Below are 7,016 nucleotides of genomic sequence, written 5' to 3' on the forward strand. Positions count from 1 at the left end.
AAATGAAATATGAGAGTCTTGAAGCTAAAAGGAAAAATTATGTTCCTGGGCCTCCTACCGTTTCGCAAGCTAGGGCAACCGACGCTGTATTTTTCTTGCTTCCTTCACCAGAGATAGGTCTTGCCCAGGACCTTCAAATACTTTTACTACAAATCATTCCCGCCCACATGAGTTAGCTCACCCAAGACCATTCTGATAAAGAAAGACCTAGAAATTTCTGGAGACGTCTCGTTCCTACCCAGAATTAGGCTTTGTAATCTAGTTTCCTGTGCCTACCTGGCCTGCTTGACCTCGTGCACAGGATGCAGTAAAACAATTATTTGGCTCTTAGGTACACTTAAAGTGAAACTTTAAACATATTTTTATTAGAGTATACTTGGCAATACAATATTATATTAGTTTCAGGTGTACTTTTTTTAAAGAAAAAAAAAAAAAACAAGCCACCATCGTGATATCAAGAATAACGGCCACGATATCATGACATCACTTGGATCCACCTGAAGGAGGAAGACTTTGAAATCAGTGCAGAAAGGAAACACAATATGGTTTGGAAAGTGGGAGGATGTTCCAGACACAGTGGATAACAAGGTTTATTTTTGGCACGGAAAGAGAAAATGATCAAAGGAAGCTGGGAGACATTTGTTTGGCCGAGGAAAAGGCATAGACGGGGAGCAACAGGCAGACACATGGGTCTGGCGAAGGGGTAGATGCTGACGCAGCATGAAGCCGCGGGTGGCGCAAGGGGCGGATGAGCTAACTGTCTCCCGAGCCGTTTCCACCATCATAACCACCCCTGGAGCCAAGGCGTGACCCAAAGCGGGCGCGAAGGTCTGTGGCTGGACGGGGGACGGGGGAACCTCCCGCCAGTCCAGAAACGTCGGCCTGCTGGCTCTCTCAGGTAAAAATGTAAAGAGACACCCAACAGATGTTGCAGGGTCTGAGCTGGGCGTCTGTCAAGACAGGTGGTGCAGGCCCACAGGGGAGGGCAGTGAAGGTGCGTGCCGTGGACAGCCAGGGGCAAGGAGAAGTTTTCACATCTACTGCAGGGATGGGCGGACGGCTTTTGCTGTTTGAGTCTGGCCTGTCTCACTTATGATATCCTCGAGGCCCATCCATTTCATAGTATGTCAGTACTTCATTCCTTTTGAGGGCCGAATAACATTTCACTGTGTAGGTTGTGATTATATATATCGCATATATATTATATACATATAAATGATTCTGTTGGTCCAATACCTTCTAGAATTACATCAGTCTTACCAAAATTTCATGAACTTTCCTGGGAAAGAATTTCTACTCAGAATATATGGATTTCCCCCGCTGCCCCCCCACACACACACATTTTCTTTATTTACCCATTTGTTTGTTGATGACACTTGGGTTGCTTCCACCTTTTGGTTATAAACAAACATCTCCTCATCCTCAAAATATTTTAAGTCTCCTTTGTCACATCTCTTGGACACCTTCATCTCTTTCCTCTAACTCGACTAATGCCGGAACCAGGCTCTCTCTTCCTTGGTAATGTCCTTTTGAGATGATTCTTGGAAGAGAAGACTGCAGGGTTTCCCTAGAGCTAGTTCAGTGGGCTTTGGGAGCAGAATGCAAGGCTGGCGGAGCCTGTGGTGGGTGGGGGCAGTAAGCAGCAGCTAGGGGACTTTGTAGATGCTGTATTTACATAGCCAGCACAGCGTTTTCACTTATAACGTAAATTATAGATCAATAGAAATAGATAAATCTGTTAAAAAGAGCTATCCATCACATTTTATATAAGACCAAGAAAGCATCATGTGTCCATCTCAAGGCGCATTACTAATGCCTTTCAGTAAGGTGGCATGAGGCTGGATGCCTCCTCTCTGTCCTTCATATTTAAGTTAAAGGCAAACATAAAATTGATCCAATATCGGGACACTTTTGAGAATGAAAAGGGAAATCTGAGCAGTCACCCCAAAGACATTCCCAAACTGGGAATGACGGAAGGATAAAACATCTCCAAACAAATTGATTTTATGATGTAAAATCCCCAGCCACCCAATGACATGGGATGTACACTGCACCCAAGCTAAGGATGTGTCATTTGAAACTTACTACCCTTACTAGCTTTTCCTGCTCGTTTGTTTTTTTCCCTGAGAATGACAGAGAGAGCTAACTTGAGCATACATACCTACAAAAATAAAAATACATTGTTCCTTTTACCACTTATGGAGAGTCAAAGCTTGTTTTATTAACTAACCTATTGTATGCTCTCCTACTTGCAACATTCTTTCTTGTGGGAAACTCGTTCTGCCTCCCTGAAGGACAGTCTCACACAAATAGGACAAGTCTTCTGCTCTAGGAACAGCAAAATCTTACCTCTAACGGGGGAAAATTCTAGCTTCTATTTATTTATACTGCTTTTTTCCCCACTCAACAATTGCTGTTCTCTATAATTTAAATCTGCAAAAATAGCAGTTATGTAAACATTAATGCATAAAAAACTATCATTTCGATGTAGCCTGCAAATCTTGGAAGGTAAACATGAAGGAATCACAAGATTATTTTCCTCTAAGCAAGGGGAAAGAGTTCACAATCTTTTTATCCCTCAAACGTACCCTTCAAAGCCTTTCAAGTTCAAATTGTTAAGCGGGCCTGAATTATCGTTAGTTATGCATTTTAGTGAATGTTTGTTTTTCTTCTGCCTCCATCAGATATCCCTTTCTTTACCCATGGCAGACTTATATATTTTATTTCCATATTTGCTGATTTTCCACTGTTAGGTGTAGAGTCTTTTTTTCTCTTTCGACGCGAATATTCCTTTTCTAACCATAATATAATAAGTATATGCAACCAAGAAAGGCTAGCTTTGAAAAACTATAGTATTAAATAAACCCAATTATCCCATTGACTTTCATAAATTCATAGGCATGTATCCATAGTGGGGGGTGGGGGGAGGAGAAATCCATATATTCTGAGTAGAAATTCTTTCCCAGGAAAGTTCATGAAATTTTGGTAAGACTGATGTAATTCTAGAAGGTATTGGACCAACAGGGAAAAAAAAAAAAAAAAAGGACAATTGGAGAGGAGATTGGCAGTAGAGAAATGTACAAAAGCCAAAGCACAGGTAAGGTGCTCACCTGTGAGTACAAGGACCCCCAGCCTAGGGGTCAGGAATGCGGAGGGGATGGGGCTAAAAGTTCCAACTCTCTAAATACATTGCTGGTTCCCCTAGCAACTGGCTCCCATCGTTAAGTTACCTCAGAGCTTTCCAAAAGTCACCTCATTCACATAAACTCAGGTGTGGTTGAAGAGGCCTTGCTCTAATCACTCGGAAAATTCCAAAGGTTTCAGGAGCTCTGTGCCAGGAAAGGGAATGAAGTACAAATATACATTTCTTATTATAACTTACAATATCACACATATGGTTTAACCTAATTCTAAATGGTGATGTTGCTGTAATTAGAGTCTTAACATATGAGGTTTATATAATTTATCACATTTTATAGTGTTAGAAAAATAAGCTATTGACTGAACACAAATTAGTCCTTAGAGTTGCTTTTAGAATTTAATTATTTTTTAAGACTGATAAACCAGATGACTAGTAATGAATCTGATAATTATAAAATTAGCAGAATTTGATCTTTGGCTATAATTCAGGAAATAACTCCTCATAAAATAAAATTAAGTGTTAATTGAGATAAAGTGTTTAATTTTAAAGATTATTGCCTTGAAACTGATTTCGTTTCTAAGAGGAAAGTAAACTGAATTTATATTAAAAGCAAACAATTGTATTTTTATGTCAGCAGAAAAAATATTTGTTGTTTTAAATGACCACAAGATCATTAAGTTACATCCTTTGTGGAAGATGGGTCCCAAGCCAGAGTTTTAAACTCTATTTACTGTCTTTTTCTTAATACAGGATATTTTGGGAATGTATTTTAATTTTCCCCACAAAAGTATTACTCCTTTCTCTAAATAAAATTCACTTTCTTTAGTATATTGGGAAAGGAAGGCCCTGAGCCAATCGGATCTAATTCTGTTCGTAAGAAAAAATTTTAAACACACACACACCCATGTGCGTGCGCACGCACACACACACACACACACACACGCAATTAGAAATAGCATACCTCGATAGTTATTTTTTGGACAGTAAAGAGAAAAAAACCTCTATGACCCTCCAAGGCTCTGATCAATGATAACAATGATTTGTAGAGTTTTCTTTGAGAATTTATTTTAACTTAAATTATTTTTTAAAGTATCTAGCTTTTAAGTAGGTACTATGTGCCTGTGGAAAAATATTTTTAAGGTACAAGAGGACACACCCTTAAAAGCTGAGTCTCCTTTCGAACCTTCTCGAGTCTCCTGGTTGTCGGCTCCAGAGTAAACTACTGTTAACAGTTTTTAAAAATCGCCCCAGACATACTTCGAAACAGCTGTACAGCTATGACAGCATCAGCCAATAGAAACGTAATACAGCCCAAGTATGCAACTGAAAATTCTCCAGTGACTATATTTAAAAAGTAAAAAGAAACTGGTGAAATTAATATTCATATTTTATTTTTACTTAACCCAATAGAGGCAAAATGTTACTTCAGCATGTAAACAATATAGAAATATTCATGAGGTAGTTTACATTCTGTTTTCCTACTAAGACTTAGAAATCTAATGTGCGATGTATATTCACAGTCCATCTCCATGTGGATAGCAGTCACTCTGTTAAACATCTAAAGTTCCATAAAATATAAGAATCTTTTTTTAAAAAAAGAATTTTTTAACTGCTCGCATACAGTATCTATTGTTCTTCATTTTTTTTTTTTTGCTATTTTAGACATTGTTCCAGAGTAATATACATATGAGTATACACATTATAGAAAAACTAGAAAATATACAGGAAAAAAATTAAATCATTCATAATCCTACTTAGTGTCTTGGTACAGGTACAAGGATAGTTTTGAACTTCTAGAAATAAGTGTATAAGATAAATAAGGTTTAATAAAAAATTCATAGGTCTGCCCAATATGTCATTCAGTTAAAACTCTTACTGGGAGGTAAGGACTTCACTAAACCATAGTCAGTGTATATTTTTTGTTTGAAATGTGAACCCTCCCTCTCTCCTCTCTTTCTTCCTCTCTCTTTTCTTACCATTCAAAGAGAGAGTGAGTGGAGGACATTGTCAACAACTGGGTGTTTTCACCTTTTTTTTTTTTTAATTGGGGTGGGGCCATTCAGTGCATTTCTTTGAACAAGTAACAGGCACTGCCTTCTAAAACAAGGGTAAGCAGGCTCATTCTTTGCCCGGAGCCAACTTATGTCTTCATACAGCTGTGTTTGGATATGTAGATATGGTACAGAAATTTGGAAAATTACCACGTGAAATTATTGTTTATACTTTTCTTCTCAGGGGAACCAAGTTTTGAATAAGCTTTTCATTGACGAATAAAAATCTCAGTGTCTAGTTAACTGTAAGGTATGTATTATAAAATCATGGGATCCATTGCTGTGGAAAGAACACCAGACTAAGAAGAGTCCATGTCAGCCCTTGCTCTATCCAGGATGAACTTGATGTATGACCTTGAGGATCTCACTGAACCTGCTCCCTGTTCCCCAGTTTAGGAGGTGAGACTCAGAGTGTTTACACCTATAACAATCCTACCATTTGTCTTGCCATACGTCAGGGCGATGTTTTTAAAACCCTCTTTTCAAAATAATCGTTTTTAATCTTACAAGAAAATGTGTTATTTACAAAAGATACATTTACACTAGATACATTTTTCCTAACACTTCCTTATGGTTTATAGCAGAGGTTGACAAACTACAACTAAGGAGAGTTTTATATGTTTAGACGGCTGGGGAAAAATTCAAAGAATATTGCATAACACACGAAAATGATAGGAAATTTAAATTTCAGGGTCCATAAAGTTTTGTTGGAACGCAACTGCGTTCACTTGTCTACTGTTGACGTGGCCGCTTTCATGCCGTGATGATCAAGTTGAGTAGTTGCTGCAGAGACCACAGGGCCCGCAGAGGCGATAGTATTTATTCATAGGTCTGAGAATGTCGGGGGGAAGTGTGACACCCCTCAATTTTGTTCGTTTCTGCTCATGGCTCCATTAACTGATTAACTGGTCTCTTCTTCCCACCTTCCGGCCTGCTATAATTTCATTTAGGACACCTCGGAATTTTTCTCTTGTCAATTTATATCATGAGAAAGAAAGGAAGAAATGGCAAAAAGAATAGGGAACAGTTATTAAAGCGCTTAGAACATGCCAGGTCCTGCATTAAATGATTTGGTTGATTTAAAATAAATAAATAAAACCACCTCATGAAGTGACATAGGAGTAATACGAGCCCTACCTTCGAAGATGAGGAAGCTCAGGCTTGCCCATGTCATGCCCCCTCAGGCTTGCCAAGCCACCGAAAAGTAGCAGAAGCAGCATTTGATCCCAGGTCTCCCCCATACAAAGCACCAACCTTCCTCCAATACTCACTCAAAAGACACAGAAGCCTTTTGACAACACAGAAAGGACCAATCCGCATTAGAGTTTGCTGACAAAGTGACGGATGCCTTCAGGAGTATGAAAAATAATTTAAAATGACATATTCAAGTTGAATGCACTTATCTACAGCATGTAGCAATGCAAAAGCAAAAAGTTACGGAAAGTTACACATTCAAAAGAGCAAAGGATGCTTTGCCACATTGCAGAGGCAGAGTGCTCTACTCCAAGCTTCCGAGCAGCCACGGTGCAGCCACCGTCCATTCCTGACAAAACTGCCAAATGTATAGAGTAAAACTTAAAAAAATGACAAAGACAATATACTGAGTTTTCCACGGAATGAAATAATTCTGCTTAAATACAGTCCTTTATTGTGAGATTATATCCTCTCAAATTTTTGGAGTAAAATTATATTCTCTCATGAATAATCATGCTACACAGTAGGTTTTTTTTTTTTTTTGAATGCACTTACTTGACCAAAGAAAATGCGAACAACTCTATTTTGGTCATGTGTTTATTTTTTGTTATTATTTTTTAAATTTCTCG

The sequence above is a fragment of the Pteropus medius genome, unplaced genomic scaffold (assembly GCF_902729225.1).
Source record: "Pteropus medius unplaced genomic scaffold, Ma_sr-lr_union100, whole genome shotgun sequence".
NCBI classification, from domain to species: Eukaryota; Metazoa; Chordata; class Mammalia; order Chiroptera; family Pteropodidae; genus Pteropus; species Pteropus medius.